The sequence below is a fragment of the Nylanderia fulva genome, unplaced genomic scaffold (genome assembly GCF_048542155.1).
Source record: "Nylanderia fulva isolate GAGA-0341 unplaced genomic scaffold, ASM4854215v1 Scaffold20, whole genome shotgun sequence".
NCBI lineage: Eukaryota > Metazoa > Arthropoda > Insecta > Hymenoptera > Formicidae > Nylanderia > Nylanderia fulva.
In genome coordinates, this window is record NW_028190264.1 from 1,458,197 (window position 1) to 1,477,515 (window position 19,319).

At 30.9% G+C, this 19,319-nt stretch overlaps 1 long non-coding RNA gene across 1 annotated transcript in view; it reads left to right on the top strand.

Annotated features, from left to right (window-relative positions):
• The window catches only part of LOC114944111 (uncharacterized), a 37,284-nt gene extending 18,490 nt beyond the window's left edge, over positions 1–18,794 (top strand). Inside the window, exons 3-4 of the long non-coding RNA XR_003822116.2 lie at positions 18,062–18,322; positions 18,748–18,794. This is a non-coding gene — a long non-coding RNA (uncharacterized LOC114944111). The remainder of the gene's footprint in view (positions 1–18,061; positions 18,323–18,747) is intronic.
• The last annotated feature ends 525 nt before the right edge of the window (positions 18,795–19,319 follow it).

The window sequence follows — 19,319 nt, forward strand, 5'->3', positions numbered from 1 at the left end:
CGCCAAATACGCAGCAGCACGCCGAATGTTATTCCGCGAATTACGACAGAAATTAACACGGCGAATTAGCGTGATTATACCTTATTGTTGTCGACGCTGAGACGATACTTGATATATCCGTATCGCTATTTAGCGACGTATTTAACGGTGAATATGTAGCAATCTGCGGGAGACCCTAGGCTTTATTTGCCCAATTATTATTTCCTTACATGTGCACGTTAATTATTCACAGCGACGCATCGCTAATTGACGTAAACATTATTGTACACGTATCGCGGCATCTTACTCATCTCTGCGTCACAACGTAACAAACGTTCCGTGATTATAGCAAATTGACATTAGTAATTGTCGTGATTACGCGTTATTCGCGTCGAGATTGAGACAACGTTTGGTATTCGTCTTGACATTCAATGCAATATTTGCTCCTGTTTGCACGCTTCATTTGATTAATATTAACATTTGATATACAAACGCAGGGTGTCTAGCGATCAGGGAAATCTGGAAAACCGGGCATTGTCAAGGAATTTTATACATCTGGATTTGTCAGGGAAAAGTTAAGAAATTTGACTATTTATCTGGATTTTTTCGCAAATTATTCTACATTTGTCTCAACAATTTGAAATTTTTTATTAAATAAATATAAACTTTTTCTTGACTCCCAGCACTAATTTTTTGTATTAAAAATCGATTCATCTACAGCGTGTTCGTTAATTTATATTTTCATCGTCGTGTTATTTTATATCAATGTATTATATATTTCAAAATATATTATAACATTGCTCAAGAATTATAATATTATTCAAGAACTTTATTCTAATTCATTTTTTTATTAAAATTTAATACATTAAGTTTATTAAAAATGTTTCATTTAAAAGTTTTGTTGTATCAAATATTAGATACCATTAAATATATTAAAATATATGTATTATAATTTGTTAAAATATATTAAAAATAAAATTTGATTCGAGGATTTCATAATTTAACGTTTAATTGATTTATCGCATAGATATATGGGTGTCTAGCGATCAGGGAAATCTAGAAAACCGGGCATTGTCAAGGAATTTTATACATCTGGATTTGTCAGGGAAAAGTTAAGAAATTTGACTATTTATCTGGATTTTTTCGCAAATTATTCTACATTTGTCTCAACAATTTGAAATTTTTTATTAAATAAATATAAACTTTTTCTCTTGACTCCCAGCACTAATTTTCTGTGTTAAAAATCGATTCATCTACAGCGTGTTCGTAAATTTATATTTTCATCGTCGTGTTATTTTATATCAATGTATTATATATTTTAAAATATATTATAACATTGCTCAAGAATTATAATATTATTCAAGAACTTTATTCTAATTCATTTTTTTATTAAAATTTAATACATTAATTTTATTAAAAATGTTTCATTTAAAAGTTTTGTTGTACCTAATATTAGATACCATTAAATATATTACAATATATGTATTATAATTTGTTAAAATATATTAAAAATAAAATTTGATTCGAGGATTTCATAATTTAACATTTAATTGATTTATCGCATAGATATATGGGTGTCTAGCGATCAGGGAAATCTAGAAAACCGGGTATTGTCAAGGAATTTTATACATCTGGATTTGTCAGGGAAAAGTTAAGAAATTTGACTATTTATCTGGATTTTTTCGCAAATTATTCTACATTTGTCTCAACAATTTGAAATTTTTTATTAAATAAATATAAACTTTTTCTTGACTCCCAGCACTAATTTTTTGTATTAAAAATCGATTCATCTACAGCGTGTTCGTTAATTTATATTTTCATCGTCGTGTTATTTTATATCAATGTATTATATATTTCAAAATATATTATAACATTGCTCAAGAATTATAATATTATTCAAGAACTTTATTCTAATTCATTTTTTTATTAAAATTTAATACATTAATTTTATTAAAAATGTTTCATTTACAAGTTTTGTTGTACCTAATATTAGATACCATTAAATATATTACAATATATGTATTATAATTTGTTAAAATATATTAAAAATAAAATTTGATTCGAGGATTTCATAATTTAACATTTAATTGATTTATCGCATAGATATATGGGTGTCTAGCGATCAGGGAAATCTAGAAAACCGGGTATTGTCAAGGAATTTTATACATCTGGATTTGTCAGGGAAAAGTTAAGAAATTTGACTATTTATCTGGATTTTTTCGCAAATTATTCTACATTTGTCTCAACAATTTGAAATTTTTTATTAAATAAATATAAACTTTTTCTTGACTCCCAGCACTAATTTTCTGTATTAAAAATCGATTCATCTACAGCGTGTTCGTAAATTTATATTTTCATCGTCGTGTTATTTTATTTCAATGTATTATATACTTCAAAATATATTATAACTTTGCCAAGAATTATAATATTATTCAAGAACTTTATTCTAATTCATTTTTTTATTAAAATTTAATATATTAATTTTATTAAAAATGTTTCATTTAAAAGTTTTGTTGTACCTAATATTAGATACCATTAAATATATTAAAATATATGTATTATAATTTGTTAAAATATATTAAAAATAAAATTTGATTCGAAGATTTCATAATTTAACGTTTAATTGATTTATCGCATAAATATATGGGTGTCTAGCGATCAGGGAAATCTAGAAAACCGGGCATTGTCAAGGAATTTTATACATCTGGATTTGTCAGGGAAAAGTTAAGAAATTTGACTATTTATCTGGATTTTTTCGCAAATTATTCTACATTTGTCTCAACAATTTGAAATTTTTTATTAAATAAATATAAACTTTTTCTTGACTCCCAGCACTAATTTTCTGTGTTAAAAATCGATTCATCTACAGCGTGTTCGTTAATTTATATTTTCATCGTCGTGTTATTTTATTTCAATGTATTATATATTTCAAAATATATTATAACATTGCTCAAGAATTATAATATTATTCAAGAACTTTATTCTAATTCATTTTTTTATTAAAATTTAATACATTAAGTTTATTAAAAATGTTTCATTTAAAAGTTTTGTTGTGTACCTAATATTAGATACCATTAAATATATTACAATATATGTATTATAATTTGTTAAAATATATTAAAAATAAAATTTGATTCGAAGATTTCATAATTTAACGTTTAATTGATTTATCGCATAGATATATGCAAATTATATATTTGAAAAAAATAATACTAAAAAGTCAGGGAATTTTTTTCATTGAGTCTGCTGGACACTCTGAAACGCGAGATGAGAGTTTGCGAAATGAAATGACATGATTAACGTCATCGATATAATATTTTATATATTCGTATATTTTTTACAATTTTGCACAAAATACTATCGTATATATATGTATGTACACAAACACAGCGATCTGAAATAAAATATTCTGCTTCTACAGAATCGAAGAAAGCTTAATATTCCTTCGACAGAAGTGTAATGCATTCAAACTATTGAGCAGATAGTGCATCCGTGTTCGCGCATACATGCCGTATATATTCAGGAAACGTTCTGCGATATTTCGAAAACCGTTTAAAGCGCTACGTGACACACGATGAAATATCACACGGCCGGTTATCTCTTCCCTATACGGAATGTGTCATATAAGGCATTGATTTTTCATTCGTCACAACTCGTCAAAATTATTTTTATTTAGACTGTCCGATCGTTTTTATTACAAGACTCGCGCTCAACAAAGAGTTTATTATATAAAAATATTTCAACATTTTTTCACGTTATTTTTTTATTTTTTATATAAATATATTTTCGAAATATATAATATTTTTCTAATTTTGATTTAAATTGTATTTTCTAATCTCTATTTTTTAACTTTTTTCCTTCGCTTATATTTTTTTCTAGTATTGGTGAACGGAACACAAAATATGCACATTTATTAAATTAGTTGTATGCTATTTTTCTAAAAAATACATTTCCAGCGGCACATTTTGAAGAGAGGAGTCCGAGAATACATACATAACATATCTCATTTTACGTAACAAATAAAAACGCAGTAATTTAAGAGTCAGTATGAGCGCGCCGAAAACTGAATTGCATTCCGGCGAACGAGAAAGGGCTGCGAGGAAGAAGGGATGTGAGGGAAAATTTATGCGCAGTGCCGTACGTGTATGTACTCGGAGTGTCCACGGAGTATACGGGGTATTATTCCTGGAGGAGTCGTAGGGAGGCGACGCCGCTCGCCATGGGCTATTGTTCGTGGGTGGACGAGAGGAGCTATTAGACGCCTAGTTTAGTGGTTACTGGTCCCCGGTTGCGCTTCTATACTATCTCGCTCGACCTCTCGCATCGCGTCTTGTCCGTCCCTGGGTGCCGTCCTAACCAACCCCTCGGAGACGACGGCGGTTTGCTCGGGGAATTGGAAGACTCGTGGTTACTGGCACGTATTCTTGCTTGTTGGCGGTGAGCGAGTAGGTCGCGCCGCGCCGGAAGCCGTCCGGAAGGTCGTGAATAAAATCTTAACTCCCGCATGGCTCCCGCAGTACTTAGATCATTAAACCGTCCTATCTCCTCGCGATCTACAAAATTCATTGGTTACGCAATTCTCGTTTAATTAGAGAAAAAATATTTTTAATTAATTCATTTTTCGACGATTTTTCGAAAAAAAGGAACAATCTAATTTGTTAAACACAGAGAGAATTTTCTCTTAGAATTTATCCGGAAAATCATGGTAATTGTGCGACAATATATTGGAAGAATCTCATAAGAGTTTCTCTGATTAATATTTACCACATTAAAAATATTAAGAGAAAAAATATTTTTAATTAATTCATTTTTCGACGATTTTTCGAAAAAAAGGAACAATCTAATTTGTTAAACACAGAGAGAATTTTCTCTTAGAATTTATCTGGAAAATCATGGTAATTGTGCAACAATATATTGGAAGAATCTCATAAGAGTTTCTGCGATTAATATTTACCACAATAAAAATATTAATATATACATAGTAAATTTGTAGTAAAATTTACTATGTACATATTAATATTTTTTGTAGTAAATATTATCTCCTCGCGAACTACAAAATTCATTGGTTACGCAATTTTCGTTTATGTCAAGCCAGAGAGAGAAAAAATATTTTTAATTAATTCATTTTTCGACGATTTTTCGAAAAAATGAAACAATCTAATTTGTTAAACACAGAGAGAATTTTCTCTTAGAATTTATCCGGAAAATCATGGTAATTGTGCGACAATATATTGGAAGAATCTCATAAGAGTTTTTCTGATTAATATTTACCACAATAAAAATATTAATATGTACATAGTAAATTTGTAGTAAAATTTACTATGTACATATTAATATTTTTTGTAGTAAATATTAATCAGAGAAACTCTTATAAGATTCTTCCAATACCATGTTGTCGCACGATTACCATGATTTGATTTTCAGGGTAAATTTTAAGAAAAAATTCTCTCCGTGTAGCATATATTTATATGATAAATCAATTAAATGTTAAATCATGAAATCCTTCAGATGTTTTTGTTAACAATGAAAAGGTGTGAAAGTTAAAAAGAAACAAAAATATAGTAAAGGGAACTAATAAAAATTTTAATTTTGTTTACTAATGCAGTGTCTAGTGCTCAGAGAAATCTGGAAAACCAGGTATTGTCAGAGAATTTTATAAATCTTGAATTGTCAAGGAAAAAAGTTAGGAAATTTTAGTATTTATCTAGATTTTCTCACATTATTCTACATTTGTCTCAATAATTTGAAATTTTTTTATTAAATAAATATAACTTTTTCTTGACTCCCAGTATGCTAATTTCAAAATATAACATTGCTCAAAAATTATAATATTGTTCAAGAACTTCATTCTAATTCATTTTTTATTAAAAATTAATACATTAATTTTATTAAAAATATTTTATTTAATAGTTTTGTGATATTAGATACCATTAAATATATGTATTATAATTTGTTAAAATATATTAAAAATAAAATTTGATACAAAAATATCTCAGGATTTCATGATTTAACATTTAATTGATTTATCATATAGATATATGCAAATTATATATTTGTAAAAAATAATACTAAATAATACTAAAAATAATCCAAAACGAAGAAAATAAATTTCCGGTCTTGGAAAATCTGAAAAAGTCCGGAAATTTTTTCATTGAGTCTGCTGGACACCTTGTATAGTCGAGAGAGCTAATGAAAATTTGTATTTTTCTTACTAATGATTATTAAATTTTCATAAGCTTGTATTTCTTTCGTTTATTTTACATTGCAAAGATTTTCAGGTGAATTTCGTATTCCCGTCTTTATATACAAATGATTATTTATTTATTCGCGTGCAAAATATATAGGGCAAGTGGCGGTAGTTGTGTATGTATGTGGGACTTTGCAAGCCCGGCAAGAGTTCTGGCTGGTTGGTTGCTGCTCGTTTGCGGCGACGTCTCGACCGGAAGACAACAGGGACCAGTAACCTCCTGAATAAAATCTTAGGATATATATCGCGTACATCCCCGAGGTATTAACTTCGCCTACCTCCCTCGAACTATAAGATCGAGAATATCGTCGCTAAGTACATATTAATCCAGGGCGATAACTCGATAGATAGCTACGTGCTATCTAGCGATATCTTCTCCAAGAGAATTGATCTTTAGTAGGATTAGTCGAATTTTATGTCATTGATATATCTTCCTTCGGATCATATATTTTTTACCGAATTTAATATACCGTTATTTACTTTGATGTAAAAGAAAAAGAGAAATATATGAATAAGGAGCTATATATATTAACTTATAGTTTATACATATATTTCAATTCTCAATATGTCAAACAATTGATCACATAAATGCATCTTAATTGAAATCTATTGAATATTTTATTTTTTATTTTTATTATACATTATACATAAACACAGGCACATATTTTTTTAATATCGACGATTAAAATTACATTAAATATATCAATATTTTTTTCTGGTGTACCTATTTTTATGGCAATTATAGGAACTTAGCCACATTTAGGAAATAATAGAAAGAAGATTTTTTCGGGAGAGAAATGTAAGTACAGAGATTTTCTCAAAAGTACTCAAGACGAGCGAAACCGAGAATTAGGCAGCCACAAATCCTTAACGGCGATAATTAATTCTAAGAGCTAGTATTAACAGATAGAGAAGGAGTAAGGGAGGTCCGACACGAGATGAGAATGAGACGGATTGTCACCAGACCAATTCTCGCTTTCGACAATTACTCGGCCGTGTTCGCCGATGGCTTCTTGCCGAATTAAACGCCCGTCCGACCACTTCTTTCTCCGTCTCATCTCCGGATTAAATGACCGTTCTTCCGGAGTCAACCTCGTAACACGGATTTCCTGTTAGAATCCCCCGGATTGCGACGTCTCCCTCGAATGGCTTTGAGTCCTTAGCTCAATGAACACGAAAATTAAATCATTCATTTGAAAAAGTGGCACGTAGTCTTCGCACAAATATAAAGTCTATCTTTACATCCATTATAAAAAATAATTTATTCTAATTTATAGATCTAAGAGATAGTACATTATAAAATATTTCTTTTAAGTAATGGTTAGGTAATAAATAAATTTAAAGCTAAAGATATATAAATTTCTCGAAAATTGTTTTCAAGGAGAGGAAAATATTTATATATAGTTCGTTGAGCTATAAGAAAAATTTCTAGCAGAGTCGTGAGAAACTTCATTTTTATTTAATTGTTTAATCGCCTTTCACAATTATAATTACAATTATATATTTATTTAAAAATACAAATATTATCGTGGGACAATATGGTATTGGAAGAATTTTATAAGAGTCTTTGATTAATATTTACCGCAATAAAAAATATTAATAAAAGTAAAATTAATCGAGTATATTTTATATCTTATTTAGAGAAACTTATAAAATTCTTCCAGTACCATATTGTCCTTGATTACCATGATTTTCAGGGTAAATTCTAAGAGAAAATTTTCTCGGTGTATATATTGATTATTTTCTAAATTATAAGTTAATCATATTTTACTAGAATTAATTGAATCACAATCCACCTTATACAATTCTCATACATTATAGCTTTATTTAAGTGAATTAAAGTGACATTTGAATTATAACGAATCGATCAATGAAATCTCGGATACAATTGCGGCGGCATTTTCTTTTTACGTAGCATCATCCTTTTACGAGCGATCTCACCTGTCGAATTAAACGAGCGACTGGCACAAAGTGACACTTCCAATCGCACATTGCCGTCACCCTTAACACTCTCAACTGTTTCTCTGTAGTGTGCGCCGCCACTCCGCAAATGAGAACACGTGCTTCTTCATGGAACGAAATGGCCTAGAGCACTTTCATGTCGAGACGACAACCTTGATGTATTAATTCTCAAATCAAATAATGGTCTCGAACGATCTCGTATAAGTTTTCTATACTATATAACTTTTTATAACTTTCTCTTCAACAATTACATTTTGTGTGTGCACTCTTTTATTATATTATATATATCTTTATATATCTTATTATAAATCTAAATTACATTTTTCAAATAAATTATAGAAAGTTTATATATCTGCAAAAAAATTCTACCGTTTACAGAAGAATTTATTTTTACGAGCAGAAAAATTCCAAATTATCAAGAAAAACCAGATGCTTAGCAAGAGTGTGCGAGAAGCCTGATAGGGAAAATATTAATATTATACATCTACAATGTATAATTGTAATTTTCTTTAAATAGTTATACGTATATTTTATGTAAATATATCGTATAAAGAAAAAATTTAAATAGAGCTAATAGTTTGAATGCATAAAAATTCAATATTATACACGGAGAGAATTTTCTTTTAGAATTTACCCCGAAAATCATGGTAATTGTGAAACAATGTGATATTGGAAGAATTTTACAGGAGTTTCTCTGATTAAATATTTATCATAATAAAAAATATTAATATGTACATAGTAAAATTGCTCAAACTTATTTTATATTTTATTGTGGTGGATATTAATATTTTTTATTGTGATAAATATTAATCACAAAAACTCATAAAATTCTTTCAAGACCATATATTGTCGCATGATTATCATGATTTTCAGGATAAATACTAAGAAAAAATTCCTTCTCTGTAGCTTTAATCGTAAAACAAAATTGTATTAGCTAATTATAAAGAATTTGGTACAATATATTTTTTTAAATAACTATAATTACATATTCACGCAGCTTCGTCGTTCTGAAACTATTTACTTTATTGTCTCGACAATTTATCGCTCAAACAAAAGGCAAAACAGGAAGCTTGAAATTACTTTATAAATTAACTATTTGTACGCAATATAATTTATGCTATTTATATAGTGAAATTAATTTATCAAAATAAGTAAACACGCATTCTTTTTTTAATAAGAAACAATTATACTTTTGACATTTTTTTCGTATAATTTAATGCATAACTGATTGATTGATTTTTAGTTTTAGTAGAGTTTACACTCTCTCTCTACGTGAACACGCGTACAAATTAATCGATGAAAATTTTCGAAATATCTAGTGAATTAGAGGCGGTTTTCTTACCTGGTCCTGAGATCTATTTTCTAATTTCGGAGCTACAAATTCAATCTCCCTTTTCCGTGTACTGCCCCATCCTACGCTTGTTGAAACGAAGAGCTATCCGACAGACTTTGCCCATGATTCATAGATACTCGGTGCAAGGGTCGACTGGTTTAGCGTTTAGAGTGCCGCTCGTTTGAGTAAAAGAGAGAGAGAGAGAGAGAGAATAAGAGAGGGAAGGCAAGTGGAAGAGCACTTGCCTGAGCTACTCATCAATCCTTTCCCTATCAGGCTCCTCGCACGCTCTTGCTAAAAATCCAAATAACGAAACTGGCCCAGTCAGATCGATCGAGCATCTGGTTTTTTTCTTGATAATATTTGAAATTTTACTGTCCGCAAAAATAAATTCTTCGGAACTGTAGACATTTTTTTGCAGATGTACTAAAAAAAAAAAAACTTTCTATAATTTATTTAAATCTTCAGTTTACAAGTTATTTAATTAATAAGCTATACCCATACAGCACAAAATATTTTAAAATCTTTTACAAATATTTTTTAAAAGATAAAATAATTCTCGAAAATATTTTTAATATGTTTCTATGTCCGCTTTTTCATGTTTAAAAAATTGAATATAGATTTAAATTAATATTTCAAAAATATGTATCAAATATTTAAGAAAATATTATCTGAGCGATAAAGAAGAACATTTTTAAAAATATTTTAAAAATGTTATTACAAACAATTTTTTAAGCATTTTAAAATATTCCTGAAACTATTTTAAAATGTTTTTATGCAATATTTTATAGAAATATTTTTTGAAAACATTTATAATATTTTGTGCTGTATGGGTCATTAATTGCTAAATTTAATTGACGATCTTTGTGAATGTCTTAATTTTTTAAGATATTACGTACTTTTATTGGTTGTAATAAATTGATACAATTCTGCATTTTCCTTACAATTATATAGAAAGGAGATTGTAATGTTGCTATAATATAGCACAAAAGTTTACTGCTATTTAAAATTCAACAGTTCCTTTATAGCTTTCATTAGAAAGAGATATGATTTCGTCGCTTCGTTTCCTATTTTCCTGTCTTAAAATATGAGTTTGTAAATATATTCCGCTTTCTTTCCGACAATTCGCGGATGCAGAAGCCGCAAGTAAACGAAATCATGTCGGTATACGTTGATTATTCCATCTAACAACGTATCTTCTGTATGAAAGTCGGAATTTTATTGCACAAGCATTCTTCAAAATTCTATTTGAGGCAACCAGAGATACAATCTTTGCCTTGATTTATCATGCCGCGAATATCGCGTGTAACACACAAGTGGATAGGGAACAATTGGAAAAACGTAAGCAATTTCTGCTCACCAAACTGTAACAAAATGGATTACATGATATTATAACGACCTAATTTAATTTTGCTAAATTTTATCAAAAATCTTTAGGAAGAATTATTTCACAGTCCATCTCAGATAAATTAATAAAAGAAATAATCAACATCTTAATATTTCAAGTCGAATGAAGTAACAGGAGCTTTTTGTTAGATAAATAATCAAATAACAAATCTAGTAATAATATATAGTACACTGAAAAAAAATTTAATTAATTCTTATAAGTATTTAGTTCAATACTAATAATATTTATTTGCTATAAGAAAATTCTTTAACAAATTTTTTTTCGTGTAATCATTATCTTATAGAAAAATATCACATGAATAAATATAGGAAAAAAGTTGTTAATACGAAATTAAAAATTACACCTTTTATCATTTTCGTAAAAAATTTCGGCGCGTTGTATCTCTCTTTTTACGTTGATAACTGCTTATTAGATGTTTAATTCACTAATGTTCACGAATTTATGAATAACGAATAAGGCATAGAAAGAATAACTCACGCGCATGGCCGGGCGTGTTAAAATTCGCGATATAACATTACTGTTTCATCGTGTATAATTAAAACACGCCTCCGAGTTGCGGTTGCATAATTGCAACGTCATAGCGAGCGTTGCACATTATGACTCACGCAGAGGAACGGAGGGTTAATGCACATGCGGCATGGTTCTCTTCTCTCTTTCTCTCTTCTTCCTTCCTTCGCTTTGTTCGTTAGTTACCGAGAAAGAAATTAGTACTTTCTGCGGCGAGACATAATTCTCGCCATGCGAGTCGCCATGCAGCAAAATAGCACGTTCCGAGAAGAGCAAGTAAAATAGGAGGAAAAAGGGTGGATAGAGGGAGAGAATAACTCCGACCTACTCGGCAGTCTTTCCCATTTTCCAGGAGTCGAAAGAGTAGGCTCCGCAGAATAGAGACGAAAAGAAACACGGGTAATCAGAGTCAAGCCAAAGGTGTTAATTACAGTTACGTTTCAGTATATGTTGGCGAGTTGCCCGCTTTTGGTTCCGTTGGTCTAAGAACGCGAGAGTAAAGAAACAGATAGAGGTAAAGAAAAAAAGAAGGAATAGCATTAGCGCACTAGTGAATAAAAGTTGAAACGATAAATGGTGGTTCCGTAACGAAGAGAAGAAGGGATCACCTTAGTGTTGATCTTCTCTTCTCATTGTTGCATAGAACATGTAGGAAGAGAGGATCCACACGCTAACGAGCAATCCGCAAAGTTGGAGGGAGATGAAGCTTTTGGTTCCGTTGGTCTAAGAACGCGAGAGTAAAGAAACAGATAGAGGTAAAGAAAAAAAGAAGGAATAGCATAAGCGCACTAGTGAATAAAAGTTGAAACGATAAATGGTGGTTCCGTAACGAAGAGAAGAAGGGATCACCTTAGTGTTGATCTTCTCTTCTCATTGTTGCATAGAACATGTAGGAAGAGAGGATCCACACGCTAACGAGCAATCCGCAAAGTTGGAGGGAGATGAAGCACGATGAAATAAAGTGACGGAAATGAACGAGAGGGAGAGAGATAGCTTCTGGAAGGGAGGAAGAAAGATCGATGAGAGGTTTTGGTGTTAGGTTGGCACGCAGCCCATATTTTGCCCTCTTCTCTTTTAGCTCTTCTCTCCAACCATTTTTCTTCTCGTCTCTTCATCCTCAAATTTCTTCGGCGTCTTGTCGAGCAAGAATTCCGCGCTCTTAGCTTGGATTTCTGTTCCCGCTGCGTGAAATTTAAATAGGGGTCGCGACGAAGAGAGTTACTCGACCGATTTGAATGGGAATTTCGTTTCTGGTACGGAACTTCCGGTATTCGCTACTTCGTTGGCCGATTGCCCACTCCGTGCTAACTCTTTTCCAGGGAATCTCTTTCTCGGCAGAAAGAAAATCTTGGATATGGGATCACGTTTCCTTTCTCGATGGTTTAATCGAGAACCGAGTTAACGGAGTAGTCAAATTAACGTGAACTAAGATCGACATTTTCTTCTATCTTATATTATATATCTGGAATATATCTCTTTAAAATTATATCAAAAATATCAGCTTTATTTATGCTTTTAAAATTATAATCAGGGTATCTAGCGGTCAGGAAAAACCGGGTATTGTCGGGGAATTTTACAAATCTGAAATTGTCAGGGAAAAGTCAGGAAATTTTATTATTTATCTGGATTTTTTTATTATAAAAGTATTATATATTTTATAATATGTTATAACATTGCTCAAGAATTATAATATTGTTCAAGAACTTTATTCTAATTCATTTTTTTATTAAAAATTAATACATTAATTTTATTAAAAATGTTTTATTTAAAAGTTTTGTTGTGATATTATACCATTAAATATATTAAAAATAAAATTTGATATAACATAAATAAAAATATCTCAGGATTTCATGATTTAACATTTAATTGATTTATCATATAGATATATGCAAATTATATATTTGAAAAAAATAATACTAAAAAGTCAGGGAAAAAATAAATTTCTGGTCTTGGAAAATTTGAAAAATTCCGAGAATGTTTTCATTGAGTCTGCTGGACACCCTGTAATAAGACATTTACAAAAATTATCAAACTTTATTTGAGAAAATAATTACGGTAGGTGCTTTAAAGTTTCTATGCAAACTAATTAAAAGAGAGTTCTTTTTTATCTCTTTGACGAAAAAAAAAAAACCTGAGAATTTTTATTTAGTCAACAAAGACTTAAATAAGGATTTCGTCGAGATTCATGAAGATGCGATATTTCACGCCTCAGACGCGGAAATCGTCGAAGAGCCAGTTATAAAGGCGATGATTGAAGGCGACGTCCGTTACATTTCGCACGAGTTTTCTCTTCCGGGGAAAAATTCGCGGGAAAATAAACTCGACTTCGGCGCGACTTTGCAGTTCGTGTTCATTCACGCGCGTTCTTTTCGCCAGTTTTCCTTTCATCGTATAAGACTGTCCGTTGACTCGGCTCCAAAAATGGCAAGTGCGCCCTTTTTGTGTGTTAAAGGGCGGCCGAAGGGAGATTCTCTTCCGGAAATAAAAGGTCGCGGAGGAAAGAGAAACCTCCGCGTTTGTCCAATTCCAATCTCTTTCGCGTCACGTGAGCCGAGCATCGATCTTGCGCGGGTCAAGCGGAACTTACGACGGCGCATATAATGAGGGTAGTTAATTTCGTAGTTCCTACGTTACCTAATCGTCGGAATAGACCGAGTCCGAGTCCGCGCCGCTCGCAATTAACCCGATTATCTCCTATCAATCTAACCATTTATCTTGCGCGAAGAGTCGCGCTCTGGGAGTAACAATTTTCCGAAAGTTGAATCGAGTTTTTTTTTTATCGCACGAAAAAGAGAGATGTAATTCAATTTAAAAATTTTGAATCTTTTTCGAAACACAATTTCAATAATTTCGTCAAACTTTTTTTTATTTCCCAAAAATTCCATTGTAACAACAGAGAATTTTCCTCAATAAAATAGAGTGTGTAATAAAAATGTTGCAGACTCGGAAAAGGATTTAGATGTGTGTACGCATTTGTATATATATATATATAATATATATATTATATATATTTACATACACAATGCATACAAAATCATTCTGGATATTTTTCATCGTCAGTGGAACTTTTAGCTCTTTTTTCCGAGTTACAAGCTGCGAGTTGAAGTTTCCGCTGCGAGATTCTGCGGAAGGATGAAAATGCGATAGGGTGTGGGTGGGAAGGTATTACCTTCATACATGGACGACTGGATCCGGAGAGATGGATGAAGGACGAGGCGAGGCCCGCCACGCGATGCGGAAACGATTCGATTCTCATGAAAGATAAAAGCGGATCCGCCCGATCCGTTTACATTATAAGGGCGGTTCTCCAAGTTTCCTCGCGACAACCTCTCGACAATAGTAATCAGCGAACGGCCGATGAGAGGCTTTAAAAACGTGGATAGGAAAATTGGCAAACAGCGTCGGAGCCGTAAAACTAACACTTAAATGTATTTATTGCGCTCTTAAATTCAACGGACTTACCTTACTTTTCAGCTCGTCGATTATTGTAGTATTTTTAAGTATTGCTTCGAGATAAATCTGGCTTAAGAGATTATTTAATAGACAATTTCCTGGCTCTTTAAATGTATTCTTTGAAAGAGAAAAATGTCAGTCAAACTGTCAATATCTTAACCATATATCTTGAAAATCGAAGTTCTAGTTTAAATTATTGGAATTAATAATATTTCTCTTTAATTTAAGAGAGCAGTATAGCTGAAGGAATTTTTTTAACCAAGAGGATTCAGAACAAAAATAGATCAAGTACATAATTTATAAGGTCCACTTTAGGCAATGAAATCATATGTAAAGAGAGGTTTATAAATTACTGAACTTGGTTCCTTTTCATATCCAGAATTTTTCAACTTCAAAAGTTTTTCTTTCTGAAGTCGTTGTTTGTCCTTTTTCAATTTTCCAATTCACGAATACTATAATATAAGATCGCATTTATATAATGACATTATATCTATGCTAATAACTTAATGATAATTACGAAAAATCTAAAAGGCAAATTATTTTAAAATATAAATTTTTAAAGCACCTAATTATATCGACAAATGGAATGTTGTATTTTCTAAAAAGTAGAAAAATGATAACAAAAACAACAGGGAAAGAGCCAACTGGACTCTTCAATGTTCGTGTTCCCAAAACATGCTCGAGTTTTTGCTCGTTGAATCTCAAGCTTAAGTGTGCTTATGTTTCGAGTACACCGTGTTGCAATCTCGTATCTTGATACTGATAGTTTAACGCCAAAAAATTGTCACGTGAACGCCTTTTTTCTTTTTTTAAACGAAAAAAAATATTTTAAGAAGGAATAATATTTAAAATATGTCTTTATAAGTTATTTTTTTTTTCATAATTGCAAGAGAATAGATTTACATTATAAATATGTATAATGTAAATTATATTTCCGTAATTAATAATAATTTGGCTTTAAAGTATTATTTCGTTTTAAAATTCTAACAATTGTACATATCTCATTTTATAAATTTTTAAGAGAATTTAAATCACACATTAAAAAACTGCACATTGATTCAATGAAATGAATGGAAAGAAATATAAGTTGAAAGCAAAGTTGAGAGAGATGCAATGCAGTGAGGTAAAAATTTAACTTATCTCACGTCCGAATAAGAACGAGATAAGAACCGAGAGTCGCAAATCGATTTCTTGAATAAAGCACCGAATTTTTATTTAAATTATCCAGGATAAAATTCGATTCTACGACCTCTTGACTTTTACGAGTCAGCATTGCTTCGGAGTCACTTTCAAGAAAAATCTTTCGCAAATCATGTTTGTCACATCAGATTGCTGAAATTTATTAAATAAGTTTAAGACGCATTATCGTTTTAAAAACTACTTGTTTTATTTTATAGATTTTAAAAATATTAATTTTAAGAAAATTTTATTTTAGGAATATATGTTAATTAAAAATATCTATTGTTTCAAACTTATGAAATAAAAATTTAAGGTTTTACCATTAACATTTATTTAAAATCACAATTTGTGTATCTCAAACTAAATAATTATGGTTATTATTTGTTAAATAATAGGTATATATATTTATTCGTTTCTAAGTTATTTTTATATCCTTTCACTAAAAGTTATGTTCCATCAAATTACAATCTTCTTAAAAAACGATTCGATTATACTGACGATATACTATGCCAAAACTGTACCACAGAATCGTTAAAAAGATTGGGAATAAATATCGTCACACAAACGCTCCTGTAATCGCAGCTGAGGACGTAACTTTTTTTTACTCCTTCGTACGAGGCACAAAATCCGCTTAGTGCGACTTGACGAACGACGCTTTTAAACCTCGATAATGCGCCGCCGTTTTTTTCCTCATGCGGGCTCGCGAAATCTCTCCAGAACGAATTTCATGAATAAAAAGACGAACGCGAAATGGGAGGGTTTGTGCGAGAGGTACGTTTAAGAGGGTGAACAGATAGTCTTGAATTCGAAAGAATCGTAGACTAAATGTTACAAAACGAAGGCACGTGTCGATCTGAGCGATTATCTCCATATATGTTTTTGAGAGACGTTTATTTTTAATCAAATTGTGTTTTTTATTTAAGGGGATGCTGACTATGTCTGTTTTACCGACTTTGAGTGCAAGGACTTTTCTTTTTATTGGCTATACAGATTGAAAAATCCTTCTCCACAATTAAAGTACTGATAATAATAAACGGAGAGCGCTGTAATTTCGTATAAAAAAAAAAAAACAATAAAAGTTAAAAAATTACAGTTTTTTTATCGGCCTCTTGCATCAGCTCGTAACAATATTTATTTAATACAAAAGTTTTGCAGTTTATTTGTGCACAAAATATGGCGCTCTCGATAGAGATGCCATGAAAGAATAATACAGAAGTAATAAAAATGAGATGAGGAGGAAATGAGTGGAGGATTTTTCAATCTGTATATATTTAATAAAAGGTTAACCTAACCTAACTTGAAGTCGATAAAACAGAACTGCGGCAACATTCCCTTAACATGTAGAATTAGCCAATTTCACCTCTAAAATGCCATTTTTCAAGGTACATTGTATTATACTTCAGACGACTTCAGAGACCGCGAAATCGGCTTAAGGTAGTTATCGAATTCCTTAATCGGTTATTCCTTTTATTCGGTATTCCTTTTATATCACGATACAATGCACCTCGTTACGAGACTGGACGAAGAACCTGGCTACTTTCGTCTTTTTTTTTCTTTTTTTTTTCAGAAGCGACGAAGAAAGCCCGCGGCGGTTTCATCATGAATATGCATCAAAAGGCAAAGTTTAATTTCACTGGGTGGTAATTAAATTCTTCGGGTTAATTTCGGGCTTAAGTTTCTTTCGTTCGGAATTCATTACGTACATCCGCTTGCGCGCCACCGCTAAAGAAAACACGCGTCTCTTATTTCCTACTCATTTGCTTCGCTATTACAAGCTTTAAAGCCTTGCAAAATGGAAAACCGCAGAAAATCAGTAAACCTTATTAATTCTTCAAGATTCGCATTTTAATAGTATTACAAGAATGCAATTATGAATTATGAATAAATTTCTACATTTTCTTAAAATGATTCGAAATGGAAGATTTGATAATATGTTACGATGCAAAGGATAATAAAATTGCTCTAATATGTGTGTGTATTTTATTTGTTACAGGTAGCATTAAGCTGCGAGTTTGACTGCGAGATCCTCGAGTGTCGGACGAGTCGTTACTTCGTGTAATTATAGTTTTCGCGGTTTTTTTTTCTCGTTATGCAATGTATGCGAAGTACGCATCGCGTCGGGAGTGCCGTGTAAAGTGTCGGGCGATTGTAATTATTCGTGTTTTCGCGAGTGTCGTGAGTGCTACAAAGGACCAAGAGAGAGGAGGAGGAGAAAACCTGGGGATGCATCGGGCGACAGCGGGGCAACTGTAAGGTATGCAAAATAAAACCATTTTCAGGGTGTCCAGCGGTCAGGGAAATCTGGAAAACCGGACGGTGTCAGGGAATTTTTTTAAATTTGGAATTGTCGGGGAAAAATCAGGAAATTTTGCTATTTATCTCGATTTTTTTCACGTTATTCTACATTTGTCTCAATCATTTAAAATTGTTTATTAAATGAAATATTTATATGCAAATTATATATTTGGAAAAAATAATATATACTAAAAAATCAGAGAAAAAATTAATTTCTGGTCCTGGAAAATCTGAAAAGTCAGGGAATTTTTTTCATTGAGTCTGCTGGACACCTTGACTTTTTTTCTAAATTGCATTTTGTTTAAAAATGAGATATTCGACCGTTTCCAGACTTTTAAAACGCACACGCAATGTATATACATAATTTGAATATTTTATTTTCAGATCAATGCGCTGTGTATGTACTACAACTCCGCTATTGCAGGTATCGGTGAGTGAGAAATTATTTGTTTTATATCATTTCTATATTGACAGTTTCTGGCAGGCGTGACAGACATTGACATAATAAGGTTAAAATAATGTTAAAACAAAAGGAATATTTATTGACTTGGGTTTCTTTTAAATAATTGTCCTACATAAGTCTCTCTCATAAAATTAATAAAACTAATTTGGTATAATTATCTCCAATATTATATCTAATTATTTCATTATTATATTACTTTTGACACTGCTATTAATTAATTAAAAAATTCAAAAGTAAAAAGAAAAGAGCGAAATATGAAATTTATTTCAGCTTAAAAATTATAATTTTATTTACGACATATCAATTTTTACATAATATTTCAATTACTATATCTTTATATTGATTAATAGATCGAAATATTTCTAATTATTTGACTTTGATGCATGTGAATTCGCGTGAATGAAAAGTAAGAAATTCCAATTGTTGGACTAAAGAAACTTCACCCAAGTATACTATTTACTAGTCCAAGTCAACCGCAAAGACATAAAAACGA